The sequence below is a fragment of the Pieris napi genome, chromosome 1 (genome assembly GCF_905475465.1).
Source record: "Pieris napi chromosome 1, ilPieNapi1.2, whole genome shotgun sequence".
NCBI lineage: Eukaryota > Metazoa > Arthropoda > Insecta > Lepidoptera > Pieridae > Pieris > Pieris napi.
Genome location: NC_062234.1, coordinates 12852640 through 12873513, shown reverse-complemented (window position 1 = coordinate 12873513; position 20874 = coordinate 12852640). Strand labels below are relative to the sequence as shown.

At 32.8% G+C, this 20874-nt stretch overlaps 1 protein-coding gene across 1 annotated transcript in view; it reads right to left on the bottom strand.

The window, feature by feature from the left end:
• The window catches only part of LOC125063196 (hemicentin-2-like), a 241160-nt gene that overhangs the window by 118094 nt on the left and 102192 nt on the right, over window positions 1-20874 (bottom strand). The gene's annotated exons all lie outside the window — the stretch shown is intronic.

The window sequence follows — 20874 nt, the reverse complement described above, 5'->3', positions numbered from 1 at the left end:
AATGAACACATGACATTTGAGTATAAAAACTGGTTAACATTAAAAATGCTTTTCACATTACATCCCAGAGTTATTCAGGTACTTTCAAAATAACTTGGGTTTGAAAGCTATTTGAAAAGTTTGAAAGGGCTTCAAACTATTTGCTATAACGACAGCGTTGGAAAACAAGAGCTTTATATAACGTTTTCATAATGTTTTTTTGTTAATTTCACCGAGACTTCGTCGTTTGATGTTTCCTCTTGTTATGTGTTGAATATTTTTATTCATATCTGCGTGTTTTCTTACATCATACAACTTATTATGCAACTTTTCTTTGGGAAGGAGAAAGTATTTAACGATTTGATTTTCATAAATACCGTACAAACCGGCTGTACGTTTTGCTTACGAGGGTTCTCCTACTTTTACAAGTGTAGTGTAGAAATAAATAGTCGAAATTACACCCCAGAGTAAAGCCAGATACAGGCAATCCCTTCAGCATTTATTCGCAATAATATCTTTTATTTTACTTGAGTAGACTAAAATATTTAAAGCATTTGAGTCTGAAATTATTACCCTCTAAGCCTCTTAATATATCAGGGTAATATTTCTAAATCGTATCATCTTTTATTTTATACGTATATAATATCATTCGGTAATATTCTAATTATGAAATAAAATACAGACTTTTATTGGCATATTTTATTTACATACTTCTTTAAGAAAATTAAAAAATTAAATTAAAGCATTATTCTCCTAACAAAACAATGCTTTAAAACATAGTTTTGTAACGTATATTATTATACCTTTTAAATTACTCTGCTGATAAAAACTGCGTAAAAATAGTGAGAAAAATCAAAACATATGAGAAGTTGTATTGTTATATATACTATTTATACGGGTTCATAATAAATATATTCTTTGACCGATTTGAGCACTATTTGTTATCAAAACCTTTTTCCGTCCTCAAACTTAATACAATTTGTCTTCTTACGTCGAATTCTTCAAGTTTGGGATCACTTGTTTGTCCTAAGTTGGACACTGTCCTTTTTGATCTCGCTTCTTTCATGTTTCTTTTATACTACTTTAGATGTATGAAAGACACTTTATATGTTATTATCAAACACGTGGTTACATTACTAAAACTATTCTGTTGAGGCTTCACAAGAGAATTGAGTTTGAGACGGTGATGATATATTCTTTGTTTTTAAGATATTTATTTGAAAATATCAAATGTATAAGAGGTTTCTCACACTGTTGCTGATTGTGTTGTTTTTTGTATTAAACAGGAGGTTAGCAACAAGCAAACCGGTTTCTCTTGATCACTTTGAATAAAGTGATAGCCGCCCATGGACACCTGCAACGTCGGCTAGCGGGTGTGTTGCTGACCTATCAGGGAATGGTACGTTCTTTTCTTTAAAAATTCAACTACTGGCAGCTGGTGTCGCGCATCATGCGCAGCAGATAGTGCCTTAAAAGCGCTGTCTTGAAGAACGTCAGGCGTCGAGATGGAAAGGATGGAAAAAGCCGCAGTTTATATATTTGGAATTAGTCCGAACAATTCTTCAGAGCACTCCCCATGATAAATGATGTTTAAAACTTATGTTAATAGAGCACGTGTAATACTTATTTTATACTTTTAGTTACACGATATTACACGTAAATAAATATATAAAAATTGACTTGATAACAAGTATCTCGAATGAGTAAAAATGGCGAAAACAGTAGAGCCTATAAATAAAATAAACTATGGCTGTATAAGTGTATACTGAACGCATAAAATTAATGTTACAGCAAAGTAACAAGGGCCTTCATATAATGATACTATTAACGGAATATAAAATTGGTATCACCATTCATGCCATTTTTTATAGGAAAACTCGCCCAACAGGTGGCGAATGAGAATCTCCTTAATATACTAGCTAATTGGAGTATAGAATTTGGTCTTAAAATCCTTCTAAGAGCCAGGTCATTGTCATTGGAAGCCCTAATTTCATTATTGGGCTCAGCCTGCTGGCATCAAACTTGATGGCGTAGCCTTGACTCTCAAAAATCTTCGTATTTCCATCGAACAAACGATGTCCTGGACTCATCTCGTCAAAGATATCAGCCGCAAATTATTTACCGCTTCTAATGCTCTGAGATGTCTTTCCAACTTCCTTCCGCACTAAGGTCCTAGGTGCTTGTAACTGTATATTACGCTCCTCTGATTTCATTTTAGAAATCCCATTTCATAACTTATCCTTTTTAGGAAGGTATTTTAGGATTTCCGTCATAAAGTTAAGGAAAACGATCCCATAAGATTCCCTCCCTCTGATGTTGAAGACCTCTTCAACGTCATTAAGTCTTCTAAACACCTCTAAACCATATCCTTCAATCGTGACTTGTAATTATATATGTTTTTTGTAATTGTTAATATATTACTTATTTTCGCTTAGGGTTGCCTGGAAGAGATCGCTTGTTAGTGTTAAGGCTTGTTAGTGCTATATGTACTCTAAACACAACAAGGTAAATAAATCATTAAATCACCACCGCTCCCTATGAACACTTAAACTGAAAAAAGGCTGCTGTCCTCCTTCCAAAAAACCTTCATCATTTACCTTTGAAAAAGTGCTAGTGACATACCTGAAACAAAAGTTTGTTTATGTAAACAAATATGAAACTTTAATTTAATTAACTTAATAAATGTATGTATAAGATAATTTCTAAATTGTCTTTAAAAATTTCTATAGAACACATTGTCTAGACAAGTTCATCGTTCTATAACGCAGACAGACCAACGGTGTTAGTGTGAGCAAACTTGGATTATCCAGGATTAGACCTCGTTTGCTTACTATGTAACTGCAATTGTGCTACGGCATCGATTTAATTAACAAACCACGGCTAGATATGGGAATTTATAGTGATTAAGTTTCCATTATCAATTATTTAAGGATATATTGAGTAGATTTAAGTGTGAGACACACACATTGCAGAAGACACTGTAGTTTTATTTATTTTAGATTTCTCAGATTTTTCTGTGTCTGTGATGTTTATTGTAAGGCAAGAGAGGAAACAGAACGTTTTCGTTCACCGTACGAGTGAGTGTTTGATGTGCATATACACAGTCCATTAGTGTGCACCGGGTTTCGAACCTACTCCTAGAGTCGCACGCTGAAACCCTTAGAACCCACAACTATGTTTATTATAGAATAGATTTTTATCTGCGACGATGGTGACCGCAAAGAGGTTTTATTATTAGGAACAATCGAACTTAGCGACGCCTTGTTTACTAAATCTCTGAACCTTAAACGAAAAATAGCAAAAACTTAGTTTCATTTTGTAATATAAAAATGTATGTAATAAAGTCCTCCCGAAGCAGTAAAGTCTCATTTTATTTACAATCAAGTTTAAATTTCGAATCACAATTCAAATATTGGTTATTGCATGGCATCAAAAGATTTATGAAGCCAGTTTCATTAAAACACTTCAATATCGAAGATCAATTTGAATATAAAATAACTTCGTCCCTGGGAAGTAAAGATAAATGTTTTGATTTTAATTAAACGTCTATTTTTGTGAATTATTGCCTGTTGTTATCTAATTATTAGATTTTGAGACTTTTTGAAGAAAATTGCGCATACTGAAACTGACTTTTAATATTATATCACTTGTTTTTTGATTAAGTATCAGTAAGAACACGTAGCGGGCCACAATGCAAAGCAAAGCAAGCCAATTTTAGTTTTTTTTTTTCATTTGCAAGTTTTATGGTAACGTCTAGTTGCTGATTATTTTCTATGGAGTAAGTCTTAGACATAAAATAAATTTTTAATGAATACTAGCCTAATGGAGAACAGTGAATATGAGCAAAGGGCCGGAAACGGAAGTGCCTCTCTCGCCTTTCCAAATTTAATTTATGCTTGAGGTTCAACGTGTAACATTTTCCAAAAATATAGTAAAAGTTATGTGATATTTTTCAGGGCGTGGTATGCTTTTAGCTTTATAATATATTTTTATTATTATATAATATTTTAGGGTTTCATAAAACATATAATGAAAGGTAAATAAAAATTATTTATACTATAATAAAAAAAACAAAGGTGTTTTAATATTGATTGATTAGTTGGTTAGCATTTTTATTTGGTAACCTACCAAAACTTCCTTTTGAATTAACAGTTTTTAATTCTCCAGGAATCAAACACAAGACTCACGCTGTACGGATCATCAAGTACTTACTTTTGTATTGCCCACGGTTATTCACCTAAAAAACCAAATCCTAAAAAGATTCTGCTAGTTCGTATTAGTAGATATACTCGTATACATGTATTGTTATCAATGTGGATTTTTTTAATACCATAATACTACTTTTATTATCGCCAGCGAATAACAAATATTGTAGGAACGATAACGTATTGCATTATAGTACATACAAACTAAATAAGTGCATCGTTTTAACAAAAGTATCGCCTATCTTTAAGCACAGCGTAATGAACACAATTTGACAGCAAAAGACTTATGAGTCAGTCTAGATTTAGAGTGCAATTAGACTTCTTTAGTTATTATGTACAAGGGGGTAAATATCTCTTCTTCTTCTTATCGGTAAAGCTATTGCATATATTTTTTTTCAACTTATGCAATTATAATTATTAATTTATGCAGTTTTTTTTATTTGATATTAATTCAAGTTTTTTCTTTGTTAAATTAATTCAATCTACCACTCCACCAGACTCAGACTAACTCGCCTATATTGTCTGTCTCACTCTAACGCGAACCGGCTGCACCGATCTCGTTAGAGAGATGTGAATACGCAGTATGCGTTCTGTCCCGCTCTAACGCGTAAGGTTTTTTTCGCCCGCGATAGAAGCTATGCAATAGCTTAAAAATTATAGAACAGGGGCTATCCAAACACCAGATGTTAAAATATACCACCTATGTACAATCTGAATGCTAGAGGGCTCGCGTAGGCGTTGCCGGCTTTTTAAGAAACCTTTTTTGAACCCTAACCTAACCTAACCAATTCGTGGTTCGAAAATGAAATTGGGTGTTGGACGCAAACGCAATGTAAAAGATAAGTTTTTTTTATATTACAATTTCCACTCTATCTGAGAATAACGACTAATGGTGTATTCAAAATCTGGTAATATTTGAAAGCACATTAGGGAGAAAGACGTCACGATGATGGAAAGTGATCAATCACATCTTTGTCGAGTCCGGGGCTATTTACATGAAAAATGTTGTCTTCTCGGATTAACTTTTTGATCATTTTCAATGCTCAAAATGGCTTGGGGTGGGTAAAAGAGGTTATTAAGCGAAAAGTAATTATAAGAATAATGAATTAGTTTTTAAGGAGATATTAAGAGTATAATAATTATCCTAATTTTACAAGGGCTTAAGATACTAAGAGCTAGTGACTGAAAATTTGTGTTGTGTATTAGCCATAACTGTCTGACGCTAGTAAGTTGAAGTTAAATTAAAACCAAATAAATAAAGAATAAACTGAATTATGGAGAAGATTTGCCTTGGTGTATGTGGTAAGTATATTTAAATAATGATATATTTCGTTGGGTAGAGCAATCTACATAATTAAGATGGTAAATAATTTGGTTTGCAACTACATATTTGTTTGTATAGTTTCCGTATTTAAATGGATAGCTATATTAGCGTAATATTTGATTATAATTAAATAATTGTGACGCATTTGCGGCTCTCGTCTCGTAGGGTAGAAGCCCGGCTTTGCACCAATGGACTTTCTATCTATGTGCGCATTTAATACTTGCTCGTACGGTGAAGGAAAACAAAGGAAGGAAACCAGTATGCTTTAGACCCAATTCGACGATGTGCGTCAGACATCACGGAACATATAAAAAAAATTGAGGCCTAGACCTAATAGGTTGTACCGCCATTGCTATATTTCCGATGTTAAATCTTTTTACATGCATCTTGTAAAATAAAACATAAAATGAGTGGCGTACAGTTTGTTGATAGTTCTATTTTTCTATTGATTTGATAACGGGGCGTTCAAAAGCGTACAGTAAATTACCCATATGCACTTTGACTTTAGACATGTTTTAATATTTAATTGTTATATATTAACCCACTGAAATTTATTAATAAAAAACAGAAAAACAATTTATTCATACAGGTAACATAATGGTCATAGAGAGCTTTTAGAAATAACATTGCCGTATTATTAAGATTATTCCACGAGAATATTATTTAATGACATTCTTACAGATGTCATTTTATACAGGTTCTTGAAAATTTTCATACAATAACCAAGAACAACCAGTGGCTAATGACCTATAATTTTGGACAAAGTAGAAATTAACATGAAACCGAATATAACGAGTCGTTCCCAAAAGGCTTTACTTTGTCTGAATGTTAAAAGTTTTAGATATTTCAACGCTAAATGGCGTATGCGATTTTATACCCTAATTAAGAAAACCCCGAGTAAAATACGAAGAGATGTTTTATGATGAGTTTTAATGAAGATATTATCTTTCATGTATCATTGAAAATAAACGTGACAAACATTTCGGCCGCTTTCTATACTCAATCCCAATCCAATTTTTACTACTAGAGATTGATATTTCAATCCCTTTCTCATAAAATAATTTTCAATAACCGATCGATGGATCGTTTTTGTAAAATATCTTCGAATTCGACAGTTCGAATTTTGACATTTATCAATCTAAATTTGAGATTTATAGATCGAGTATAGAAAGCGGACGTTAACTTAGTGAGTTGGTTAATTTTTAAATATGGCATAAAATGTAATTATACTAACTGTATATAATAAATACATAGGTTTGACTGTTACTGTCACATCTATACTTCTTGATAATGAATTTATCATTATGATTATCATTACTACATAATTATTCAAATTTCTTTTTTGTATTTAAATTAACACGACGAGTGACGGCTTGGGTAAAAGCTAGTTAATATTAATTAAACAAAAGCTTATTTAAGTTTAAACAGCCTTAGCTGTATTGAAATCCACTATTGAATTTACTTTGGTGTCATTGCTTTTTGCCAACACAGAGAATCTAAACATTCAATTTAAAAATAAGTATTTTCATATAAATATTAAATGCAAAATGTATCTATTTTAAAATTCTGTCCAAAATTTTGCTTCGTATCTCATATTGTCAGATATAAACGAGTGACATCGTCTAAGAGATTAAAAATCTTTATGAAGTACCAGGTTGTGTACAAAGGGCCCAATTTACTGCACACCCTTTGAAGCCTTAAAAAACCTCAAAGCCACTTAGAGAAAATCTCTTGAAGTGCATAGTTCGTTGTACGCGCCTCAAACGTTAATGAATACAGTGTTCTTAAACGTTTGTAAATTCAAGTTTAGAATTTCAAAATGGCCGATTTGTTTCATTAGGGAAAAACATTCACGTGGATCTGTTATAAATTCAGATAAGCCCTTTTTATTAACAAAAATATAATACGATATCAAAAATTTATAAGTATTTATAAGTATTATCCTTTAACAAAGTTAAAAGTCTAAGCTTTCGTAATAGCAACTTTTTGAAGTTATACTTCTTTAGGTGCGTTATGAAAAATTGATGAGAGTGAAATTTTACAATGCGCGCGCACTGTGACACAAAATTATCAGTATGAAGTTGCCCACTAACGAATTCTTTTTAAACCAGCGCGAGCGCAGCGGGGCGCCGAGCGTGCGCGAGCGAGATGAGAATAAGACAATCTACAAGTAAAAAGAAATGGAATATGCGTGAAGTTAGCATCTATGCCAAGAATTTTGAATGACCATAATGACCTTTGTAGTACCTTTTAAACAAATAAAGTAGTTTTGATTATTTTTTCAAAGAAATTAAGCAATGCTTTTTCACAAAGGCCTATTGTTACTTAGTTAAAAGGTTATGAAACATACCTAGTTTCTCGACAGGCTGTCCTATATATATTATGGACCTATACACATCACCACTCGCCCTAGACGGGGCGTGGTAACAGCGGAGTACTGTCTGCGCCCGGCCACGTGGTCTACCGTTCATAGTGATTCTTCACGTATATTATCGTGCCCTATAGCGAGCCACTCTCGGCATCCGTCCAACATCCTTTCATATCTTAATTAGTGGTCCACTTTATTAATTTAGAAAAATTGTGATGAAATTTAACCCATTAAAGTAAGAAAGAAAGAAAAACCTTTTTTATGTATAAAAAAGGATGTATGTGGAAAGTTAGTGTCTTCCATTTGGCAAATTACTGGTTTTAGTTGCTTGGCCTAATAATTTCTACATGTCACAATTAAAATAGTAATATAATATATTGTGTGTTTTTACATATCAAACGACGTTCAGTTTCGCGGTAATTTGGAGGGAAAGGCTAAATTAGCCTCCAAAAAGCTTGGTGTGCTCAGTAAGGCAAGACGGTACTTCACTCTGGGCCACCGCTTGCAACTGTATTAAGTGCAAATTCGGCCCCACATGGAGTACTGTTGTCACCTCTGGGCGGGAGCTCCCCAGTATCAGCTCCTTCCACTTGACCGTATTCAACGAGAGCGTCGTCGACGACCAATCTTTCTCCGAGCGGAGAATAATATTAAATTATGATAACCTAGTAAAACAAACTGTATCATGTAGATATTATATTAAGAATATTGTTTATTGCTAAATAAAAGTACGAGTAAGCAAAAAGCAAACGAGTGATATTTTAAACCTAATAAAATCCCCATAACAAGAGAAAAACCACAACAATTTTCATGTTCATAGCCCCTTTCTGTTGTTATATAATGTGTAAGAGGTTTGTATGGAATGCTAATTTATTAAACGTTGTAGCCGACAAAAAGTAGACGGGAGTAGCCACAGGCTGTGTCTGTTTAATAGAAAATGCTTTATGAGGGTAACTGTCTCCAACCCTTGACAAATATGCAGCACATTAATGTGTAGTGGTGAAAATATTCACGTTGATGGATCTCGTAAAATAAATAGTGGAATAAATTTAATTTTAAATCTGATTTATGTATGTAAGCAGTGTTTAAAGCTAGTTAAAAATATCGATTTTATGTGGGATATACTTGTAAATTATTTAATTTTAAATATGAATTATACAGTTATAATATAATTTGAATTGTGATTGAAGAAAATACTTTGTCCAATTTGACACCTTTGACATGTAATGGTTATTAAGAACAAAACGATACACATACTTTTGAGTCTAAACGGTTTGGATTAGTATTTCCTTTAAAATAAAATAATACTAAAAATTTAATAATAATTTAATCATGCTACATACGTATAATTTGTATTTACAATTTTCTTAACCTACAAAGTAATAATAAAAATTAAGAAGTTTGGTCCCTGTGGTGGAAAAATTAAAGATTATTAAAGATTTAAGTTGGCGCCTGGTAGATAGTACCCGAGACCCCAGACCTGGTGCTTTTCTGGCTCAACGAATAAGTATTGCAATACAGCGATGAAATACTACCAGCGTTAAAGGTACACTGCCACAGGGACCAAACTTTTCAAATTTGTTTTAATTTTATTTTTAATAAGTTTTATTATCTAAAAATTATACACCTATTAAGAAAAATCATTACTACGAATTCCATCTACTGTGGTATAACCCGAGTTTTATATCTCAATTTCCTTTTCTTCCGCGGAGATGACTCCGCTCCAGATATCAATCCGAGTTAATGATACGTGGGTAGTATACGAGTTTATTTGGATACCCTACGCGTTCTTTTTTATGTTAAGTAGCCTATTTTTTAGCGTCGCCCCGGTCGAAGATAATTTTCCACTATATTTTTATCCTCTCATATACTATAACCTTTAGATGGGCAGCACTTTGTCCTTATCTCACTAAGAGAAGTGTTATCCTAGCGTGCGAATCATTCCCATTAACGAACGAATATTTGTATGCCTACAATTAAAACTGTACTTTGCGGTACAAAGAAAACAGTGTTCATGTGTAAAAAAAAATGTGAGCGTGTACTAGGTGTACACACGTAAGAAGTGAAACTTCTTTATGACCTTATTTTTCGAAAAATGATCTACTATATGCAACTTTACAGAAATTGGTTAAATAATGTTAAATTAGATAAAGTTTAACAAAAGGCTTTTATTATCATAGACATGAATACTAATACAAAATTATTTCATTTTACCTTATTTTAACTAAGATTATTACAGAATTTCATTGATTGTAATAGAATTAATATACTATATATAAATAAAAATTACTATCATTGTTTTCGTTATTATATATTTTTGTATATATAATAACGAATGGCTTCCAACCCCGATAAAGAAGTTTCACTTCAAATCTGTTACAGATGGTTGATTTTTATTGTCTCATTTCACATGATACGGTTATATTAAATATACTTTATACATTTTTAAATTAGTAAATGGTGACAAAGATATTGAGCGGCAATGTTTCATTATTGAGGTAATGTCATAATTTCTTGAAATATTTTTTTAATTATTAAGGGGTCTACTAGGTATATCCTTCGCTTGTGTAAAGTCAACTTGAAAAACACTTAACAATTTACTTCTTCTCGACTTGAATCTGTTTTCCTTACGATATTTTCTCGCACGTCTGATACACATAAATGAACATTTACATTTATTAAATTAATCACTTAATATGGAACTAACAACTGACATTATATTTTTTTTACATTATTTTAATCCGACAACTCCAAATTGTTTTTTTAAAGCCTTTCTGCTCAGCCGCGATCAAAGCTCGTAAAAAACGTTACATCTGTTACAACAATTGAAATTATTTAAAAATGGAACGACATATTTCAAAATATTGCGAAAAATACTCGTAATTCTTGAAATTGTATGGTGTGGCAAGTGTAAAATTGACAGGTCTACCGTATATTGTACAAGTTTAATTTTTATACGCTACCTAGAAACCTAGTTATTTACAGTGACCGGTGTGGCCAGACTGATTTCCTAGAATAAATATTTATAACACACTAATTCGTCGACATCTGAACCAAACTTATCAACTGTGATCAGATATGGGGTCAACAGTGCTGTCATGGTTGGCGCATTATTTATGCACGAGTAGAAGAACAGAGTAATTATTTGATGTTATTATTATTAAAGGTGAATTCTGTAAACACTAAACTGTGTACACTTAATTTATTTTCAAATTGGTACACGATAAAGTGAGATGTAAGCGTCATTTAAGAAAAATAAAACAATATTGATTAATAACAAAACAATATACAGACGATATCAACTTTCTGTATATACTATCCGCTTTAATTCTTTGGCAGGAACTTTGTGCATTTATTCTAATTTAGTTTTACACATTTTAATTATCATGTATAAGCAGCTCACCTTCCTATACATGGCCCCATTGCTAAATTCAGCCATTACCAATAGCGGATTTGTGTGAAAATGTATTTCCCTCTTCCCTATCAACCAATACATATCATTCCTACTACTGGTTGGAGACTGCGAACTGGATGGTTTATGTATAATTTTGAACTGAAAAACGCATAGGAAAATCTAGGACATGACAATTGTAGACGCATAGGCGGCAAAACTTGAAAATATGTAAATGCGCCTCTAGCCATTACTACACTGACAAGAAAACTTATCAAACTATATCTTTTATGTTATTTACATGAATTTTACTGTAATATTGTTAATTTAACGATTGTCTTATGTTATAACCCTATTAAACGCAAGAATTGCAGATAAATACTATTCACTGCAGTTTCACTGCTTTTACAATACAGAAAACCAGGATACTGAATACTAACTATAACTAAAATCTGCGATGTCGATAGCGGAGTTATGTTTTCTCGGAATTCCAAGTATACAGCGCGTTACAGAAGTTAGATGAAGACTTTGAAAATACCAATTATGAACAAATTATTGTTCAACAATTGAAATTGTAATTGTTTGTATAGAGCACAGACGAGTCCTACATTAATGTAGAGCTTTATGGCCACAAAGTAATCGTGTTGCAAACAAAGGGTTGAATTCGGCTCATTTAACACTGAAAATGTAACCCTATAATACGTATTGCTTGTTCACGTCCGAACACAACATTTTATGGACCACATGTTTCGTTCTTAACAGCGAGCTGCAATTTAGTGTTAACTGTGGTGACCATGTTTTTGATATATCAGTGCGACTTTTGTGTAGGTCTATAATATTCATCATCGGACGTCGAGGTAGAATACGAAATTCCACCCGTATCACCTCGACGTCCGTCGTTTCACAACTGAGCGTTTTTAAGGCAGTTTTTGCCGCGCACCACTACTATGTGGAACCAGCTGCCCACTGAAGTATTTCCAAACCAATAAGACTTAGGGTCCTTAGGGTCCCCAAGAAAAGAGGGTACCAATTCTTAAAAGGTCGGCAACGCACTCGTGAGCCCTCTGACATTGATATTGTCCGTAAGTGGCGGTATCACTTAACATCTGGTGAGCCTACACGTTTGTACGTTCTATAAAAAAATATATCTGTCAGTATTGGTCATCTTTGCGGTAAGTTTGGCACCCCTGCTGTGCACTCGTAAGGTAAAGGAAAACATGCTGAAGAAACCGCCATGCTTACCCGGAAAGGTTGGTGGCGTGTTAGGATCACCTTCTTGCTTCTTTGAAAAAACAAATGAACACGACAAAGATAGAAAAATCTGAGGCCAAGACTAGGTTGTACCGCTATTTTGTATTTGTTTTATGCGAAAACTTTTCTCTCAGTATAAATTATACATAAAAATGTTTCTTTCCCGCTTTTAGCACCCGCCAGGGATCTCTTTAGAGATTAACGAGAGAATTTCTGCGTTTAAATCCTAGTCTCCGATGTGGGTGGGTAAAAAATCTAAAGTGGAATAGTGGCCCCGGCCGGCAATCGAATCATTACTTCAAGCATCACATTCCCTTTACAAAACCGCACTGAGATTCTTTCGTATAAGTTAATTTCGTAGACAAAATCCAGAAAGAACTCTTCGATGTCAGCAGCGGGTATAATTCAGACACTTTAATGATTTTCATTAAGAATAAACTATATTACAAGAAATATATTACTAAACATATTTTTATAACATATTCATTCTGCAAAAGTATAACAATGTTACGAACGCCGTCAGTCCCAGGTGGTTGCCAAAATGTCCGTTAGCAAACTAGTAATTATTAATCTTTATTTTGTCAGTACTATGAATGCCTTGTAAACATTTTAGTTATTATATGGCAGGGACAAAATGCAACATTTTTTAATGGAATCTCGTAGGCCTTAAGTACCTTTACAGCTCAGGTTGGGAGGAATAGGCATTTTCCCGCTTCTCGCGCAAGGGCGTCTCCTGCGAGACTCAGACCTCAAAGAGGAAATATTATATATATACCTATTACCTACAATTATTGAACTTGTTAAAACAAAGTTGGTTATTGGACTGTCAAACGTAAAATAAATTTTATTTATCAATAATTTGCCCTACATAAACAAATTTAAAATTCTGGGATTGAAGTAGGTAAAGAACTATAAAGCAACGCAGTTCATCTTATCAAACTATATATTTGACGCGTTAAGCACTCAAATAATAGCATACCGAAGAAACTTAATTAGCAAATAGCTTTAAATTAGCTAAGCGTTGCCAAATAACGAGAATTCCTCAGCTTTACTGCAAATTGCGCTTGAATTTCCATACTACAAGCATATCGCTATACGATATAGGTGACGACGAAAATTTGTTTAAGGCATTTGATTGTAATGATGATGAAGATCCAATCTGACTAAATCAGCTGCCGAAAAATGGTGGAGTCTATTCCCGGATGAAAACAGTCGGAAGTATGGGAAGCCAAAAAAAACGTGTGTGCACTTATGTACACGCGATAGAAGTTATACTTCTTTGGCGTAACAAGATAAAAATCTTTTCAAAAATTTTATAGAAAAAACTAAAATGTTGACTATAGCTAACTTCAGGGTGTCGATTTTTTCGTGACGGTGTGCGCGCGCATCGTAAATATTCATTCTCATCATTTTTCCCTAACGCACCAAAAGAAGTATAATTACAAAAATACACACTGACCGTAAAACTAGTTGCTTAGTAAAAACTTCTTTTTTATTTTAAATATGTGCCAGTGACTGCTATTAATTAGTATCAGCATGTACGCTTTTGTGGTTGGGTATAATTATTAACATTCTAATTAGTATATGACAAGGGTCGCCAACTTCATACTTACATTTCTTAATAAGTTAACCTAGTACCCTTATGATAAATATCTAAATTTAAAAATAATTACATATCTAAAATTTAAAAAAATTACCAGTTTTCAAATCGTTGTGCGAAAGGAACTGGCAAGAAACGCTTTCCCACCGTTGGAAATTGTAATTGCTTTGACCACACAGTGAAATTTTACCTAATCTGCCATGTGCCATAGGTCACACACAGGTACACAAAGGGATCAGATTACATATATATAATCACTTAACCTCGTGGACTAATTATTCTCTAGTCTAGAGTTTAATAAGCAATGATCAAATACACAAAAGACAATCTTTGTTAAGACCACATTATAATGACAATTTATAAACATAATTTATTTATTTACACTTCGTTGCAATAATATAGTAGAAAAATGAGTAAAAACAATGAGTGCAACTGGCGGCATAATCGCTTTCCATCGATATCTTCCTGGCAACCACTGTGAGATATAAAAATTAAATAAGTGGAAAACTACATAAGACATAAATAATGGAACAAAACATAGCAAATATATAAACAGTGAAAGGTATGAATAAAAACATGTATAAAAAAAGGGTATGAAACAAAATAATTATTAAAACCTTTCCATCAACCATCACTCAATATTTAATATAAGTTTAATAAGTAAGGCATTAATTATGACTAGATATAATTCTCTGGAAAACTAAATAAGTCATTTAAAAATCCTTCTAGACTATGCTCTACCTTTCAGGTATCTTAAAAACTCCAAGTAAATCTTAGCGAGTCCAACAAATTATGTAAATTAATACTAAGTGGACGTGCTCCGAGATATTTTATTTCGTTATAATTTTAGGTTTACTTCAAATATTATTTTATGAAATTCCTTAAGTAAATTTCATTTAGTGCTGAAATTGAGTGTGGTCTAGGTTATATGTGTTTATGTCCATTGAGAGAACAAACAAAAGTTCTACTATTTGTTAGTGTCTATGGAAGTTAGTTATGTAATATTTTTTAATGTATGACAATCGGGTAGGAGGCTCACCTGATACCGCCGCTCATTGACACTCATATTGCCAGAAGGCTCGCCGTTGCCAGCCTTTTAAGAATTGGTACGCTCTTTTCTTGAAGGACCCTTAGTCGAATTGGTTCGGAAATACTTTAGTGGACAGCTGGTTCCGCATAGTAGTGCCTAAAACTGCCTTAAGAAACGTCGTTGTGGAACGACGGACTTCGAGGTGATACGGATGGTATTATGTAATGCTTTAGCTTTTTTTTCTAATTAATTTCTTACGTTTGTTATTTGTTAATGTATTCTAGTAGATTTAGGGTTACCTATTAGGACAGGATTGTGTTTAAATAAATAGTCATTGTATATTTAATGGCATTTTTAGTGCCATTAAGTATTTTTAGAAATCCTTGTGTAAAATAAAACAAAAGACGACATAATTCCCGATTATGATTGGACAAACGAAAAGAGATATCAGATCGCAGGTCTATGATTGGATAAGAGATACTGACAATTGACTATCAAACAAATACCGATATTTTTTTGAACGATTCGCTTGAGTGCGGTTAAAGAAATAGACCAATTGTAGGTATCTAGTAGTTATTTAGCGAAGAAAGGACATGACTATATTTTTTTTCCTTACACAGTGATACCACAGTGAAAAATTAGTTAAGCTTCATAACACAAGAAACAAAATAGAATATCTTTTTTTTTCTCCTGTCGCTGCAATAATAGTAATCTGCCCCAAACCATGGAAATATACAGAAGCGTACAGCTATATACTCGTTAAAACATGGTGCATTCAATTATTATAAATTATCTTGACCGGGAAAGTGTATGGAAAGAGGCTGAAGGGACTTAGGTACCTAGGTACTAATTCTCTGACGTTATTCACCTACCCGGAGCAGCAGCGCAGCATCTGCCACAAGCAAGCGATCGGGAGCGAGTAGATTACATACTCTATCTACTTATTTTTTAGTTCTTTTTATATGTAAAATATTTCCCCAAATACCGGTCAATTCAACCCATTTGTGTTCTATAAAAACTCAAATATTCTCTCTTAATTAAGTAATACGCTATCCAGAATCAATTTCACTAGAAAAAGGACTTGACCTATTTATTTTCCCCCGAGTTCAAATACATTACTAACTGCTCTGATAAGTAGCCATTGAAAAGGCATCCAAGATATCTGTGCCACTTACAATTTTTTATCATTAATAAAACATATTTTTTTAGAGAATTATGTAAGATATGATAGTTTGATTAAACTATTTAGATAAGTTTAGATCAAATAACCTTAAAAACTAGTTATAGGCCTAATTCCAAGCAGAGAAGTGTTAAAATACTTTATAAAACTTGAGGAAAATAAAATTGTCTAAAATCTAAAAGTATGATTTTTTTTTAATTATATGTCAAACTCAAACTCAAACTCAAAATATCTTTATTCAAGTAGGTAACTAAGTACACTTTTGAATAGTCAAGTTAAATTAATCGTAAATTTACATTTGTCTACAGTATTTGCTGATTTTATTTCTTATTAATATTAATTAGCATGAATTTTTTTTTTATTTATTTATACACAGTATAATTTTTGCTTCTACGGATAAACTAATTACCTGCAGTCCATTTTGCAGTTTGATGTTTTAAGTGGCAATATGAAAAACTGTATAAGGGTGCGTACAGACTATGTAACATATTATATAACATGTGTTTTATAACACGTCCACATTATGTAACCTTGTTATTCAACATTATAACATAAACAATAACAATGCAATATAACAATGTTATATAACCATTTTAAATAACAAAAGAAAAACAAAAAAACGTAAATGCTGGGTTCGTCCTAGCATACATATCAATACCATGTTATTATAACATGTTTTATAACATTCAGTGTCCACATTATTTGAAACATGTTGTATAGCAATGTTGTATAACATGTTATGTTATATAGTCTGTACGCACCTTTAGATAAAACTCATATACGCAGAGATTTCTTAGGAAGAATTGACCTAAAACGGAATTAACCCAAAAACAAGTATTTTGCATAAGTAAATTCGTTCAAACGTGTCGAAGCCACGAGCTGAATCCCATTCGTAATCATTTAAAAAATTTAGTCTAAAGAAAATATGAGCACTTTTCCATTATGTAGACATTACGCTTTCAAGAGATCTATCTAGGGTACCTAAATACTTGTGAGTGTGCTACAGCTGCAGGCAATTCAGGCTTTACGACCGACGATTCTAGAGCATTCGAACGATTTTTAACTCAGATATTTGCTTAATGCGAATTTAACTTTCCGGCTGCGAATGAATATTAAATGGGAATTTAATGAAATCTTTCTTGATATTGAAACAATGTAGTAGTTATACGTATCGCACATAAATCCTGACCAAACTCCGCATACGGACTCACTACCATACGTTGAATTATATTATATTTCGGCAATACAATTCAGATGCGATGAGAACTTAGAGAAACTGATCGTGTTACCACACACACAAAACAAGGCAAACGATGTCGTTCACCAACCAGATACACCGATCAAGTGAAAGACTATAAACAGATCCTTAGATCCTCAAATAGTGTCCATGGGCGGGCGGTATCACTTAACATCAGGTGAGCCTTCTGCCCGTCTGCCTCCTGGAAAAAAAAAACTATGCACTGGTATAAGAGAGGTGCTAAACAGGAACCGGTGGAAACAGATCGTCCGCTCCATGTTTCTTTTTTGACCACGACGTTCTGATATTAGCTACCGATTGAAGAGAGAGAGAGAGATTTATACAATGGCTAAACGTACGATCCTTAGTTGCAGTTTTGGAGATACAACAACTTACGTGGGAGGTATCGATTCATTTGCCCTTTTTTAATGGGTTTTGTCGGCTGTTAGTTGGGACTTAAAAAAGGTTGAAGTTTATTATGCTTTCATACTATAAGTAAATAAGCTTTAAAATGTTTTTTAAATAATAATAATTATTTTAAATCTGTGGTGCTACAAATCTAAGTCTTAGATTTCTGTATTTGTTTCGTGATAATTTGTTTTTTCTAATTGGCATTAAGTGATCAGTTTTCTCTGCCTGACACACGCTGTCGACTTTTTGCGTCTAACGAGTCCAACATTTAATCCAATTGTTTTAATGTTGTATATATATTGGTATCCAAAAAGATAAGTTTAATATTAAAGCGGCAAAGCGGAGTTATCGCAATAAATAAGTTAAACTTTTTCATTCACATTTTTATTTTGACCCGAAAAAATGTCATTTAAACCTTGCCTTGGCAAACGTCCAGATTTGTAGAGAACTTTAAAATCCTACAATTATTAAATAGACTTACCATAAACACTGTATATATTTATTAAAGTGAATTCTTTAACGTTTATTTGTCTATGAAGATTTGGTGTGTATAAGGTTTATAAAAAAAGGGTGCGTGTACCTACTTAAATGTACGCGCTTAAGAAGTTATACTTCTTTGGCATTATTAAAAATAGTTTTTGATTGCATGCAAATAATTAATTATAATTGAATAATCAAAGACTGGAAATGGAGCCATTATAGTCAATAAAGTTCAGTTTACATTTGAAAAATTAAATAAATAAAGATTTATTATTATTATCTTACATTAAGTGTAAAATAAATCCTATTATTATTCGAATGTTGTTTTTAAATTATGTCCAATGCCGTAGCATCTTCCGGGGGCAACTTCATTCTGTTAATTTTGTGTCACGGTGCGGGCTCATCGTAAAATTTCACTCTCATAAATTTTTCATAACGCGCCTAAAGAAGTATAACTTAAAAAATTGCATCTCTTGTTATTTTGGTTAAATATTAATTGTTTTATTTATCAAATAGATAATAGTTATTTAATATCAGTCATGAGAACAACGTCTATTTGGTGTTGAATTTCTTAAATACGAAATATTTCTGTTTGTTACACCTGAGCCAGCTTTGTTATAAGTTTTGTTTCCTATTGAAACAAGGATGGTCCTATTTTGTATATAAAGAAACAGACACGAAAAAATTTAAATTTACCTAAAGAGATAGTCACGCTACGATAAATAATACGTTTAGACACGATTACAATAATTAGTAACTAACTTGTAGTACACACGTTACAGTCTTTGACAAAACATATTAATTCCGCACTTCCCTTCGGATTTGAATTGTAATTTAACTTGATATCTCGAGTCTGCAGAACTGCACTTACAAAGCTAAATTCCCTCGTGGTTACATTCGAAGTTAATAGAAACATGCTGCATGGCGTTTACCACAATATTAAATTACCCTGGAGAGTTTGGGTCTAAAAATGCAGGTATTCTATTATTTTCCGTACGAGAAAGTGTTATGCGTACATGAAAAATCTATTGACGTGGGTTTGTACCCACGCTTACTAGCTTTCTTATATTCTACTAACTACACATAATTACTTTCTATAGCTTATAGTCTGTGAGCCTATATTAGCTAGGTTTATACCGAAGCTTACCAGAGTAACAAATGTTTACGAAACCTCAAAAGGATCAATTAAATGGAAGCAGAAATGATACATCCATGGAGGTAGAATGAAAAAGGATGAGATCCAAGGAAAATTGTGAGTTGAATGAAGAAAGAAACCATAGCTGGCTTAGCGCTAAGGCCGAGGGGAAATTGTTGTCGTCGTTAAATCTAGAATTTATCTTCTCTTCTATATTGTTAAATAATGAGGTGATACTAAAATGCAGAAAAACTAAGTATTTGCCAACGTATTTATATTTTAAATAAATTTTACCAAATACACACCAAGTATGCGTTTTCGAGTTTACCCAAAAACAGTTTCATCGAAATGTTATGTTTCAAATGTATACTTTGAACGGCTTGAATAAACTTCTTTTCGACATATTTTGGATTTGTCTATGTTACTTAGGAATAATATCCAGTCAAACTATCCAGATACAAACTCACAAATCACATACAAATTACGCTAGCTGAATTGGATTTCGAATCTACAGACGCCTTACTACGATGATATGACTTCGAGGTGCCAAAATCTAACACAGACACAACGCAAGCTTATAACACTTCTTAGCTACACTATAAAATACATGCGCACACACACTCACACATTCCTACATAATTAATGTATTTAAGACTTGTCTTTGATTAGTTGTAACACTAAACCTACTGTTTTAAATATGTACCATGTACCACAGACTAATTGTTATCTAGTTACCCAAAACACAGGGACTCCCTAGTGTGGGGACTGAATGAACTTTGACACAACCCATTTGTCATGAATGAAGTTTTTATTAATATTACTAGTAGACTCGGCCAAGCGTTGCTGTGGCTAAGATTTTTGTTATATTACATAGTAGTAAACTATTCAAGAGAAACGGCACGAGAATACCAATCTACCATGCTTTTTTGGTGGTTATGCCATTAAATTGTAGCTTATGTGAAACGTTGGTACTTTCACCACAGCGCCATCTGTTAGAATTGTGTATATCAAATAATAAACAAATATTTTGCAATAAAATAATATTGCGGGTATAAATTGAGATGTAAGCTATCCTATCTTTTAAGTTGGATCAAACTACACATAATGCAAATTTGATTGATATGGGTTCGGTAGTTTAGGAGTCCATAGCGGACAAACAACGTGACACGTAATTTATATATATTAAGATTATTAATGAGAATTCTAAAATCGCGGTAGTTTGTAGTTTACTAGTTAAAAACTTCTCAAGGTCTTTTAGATGCCATAGACGTTGCGGGCGGAAG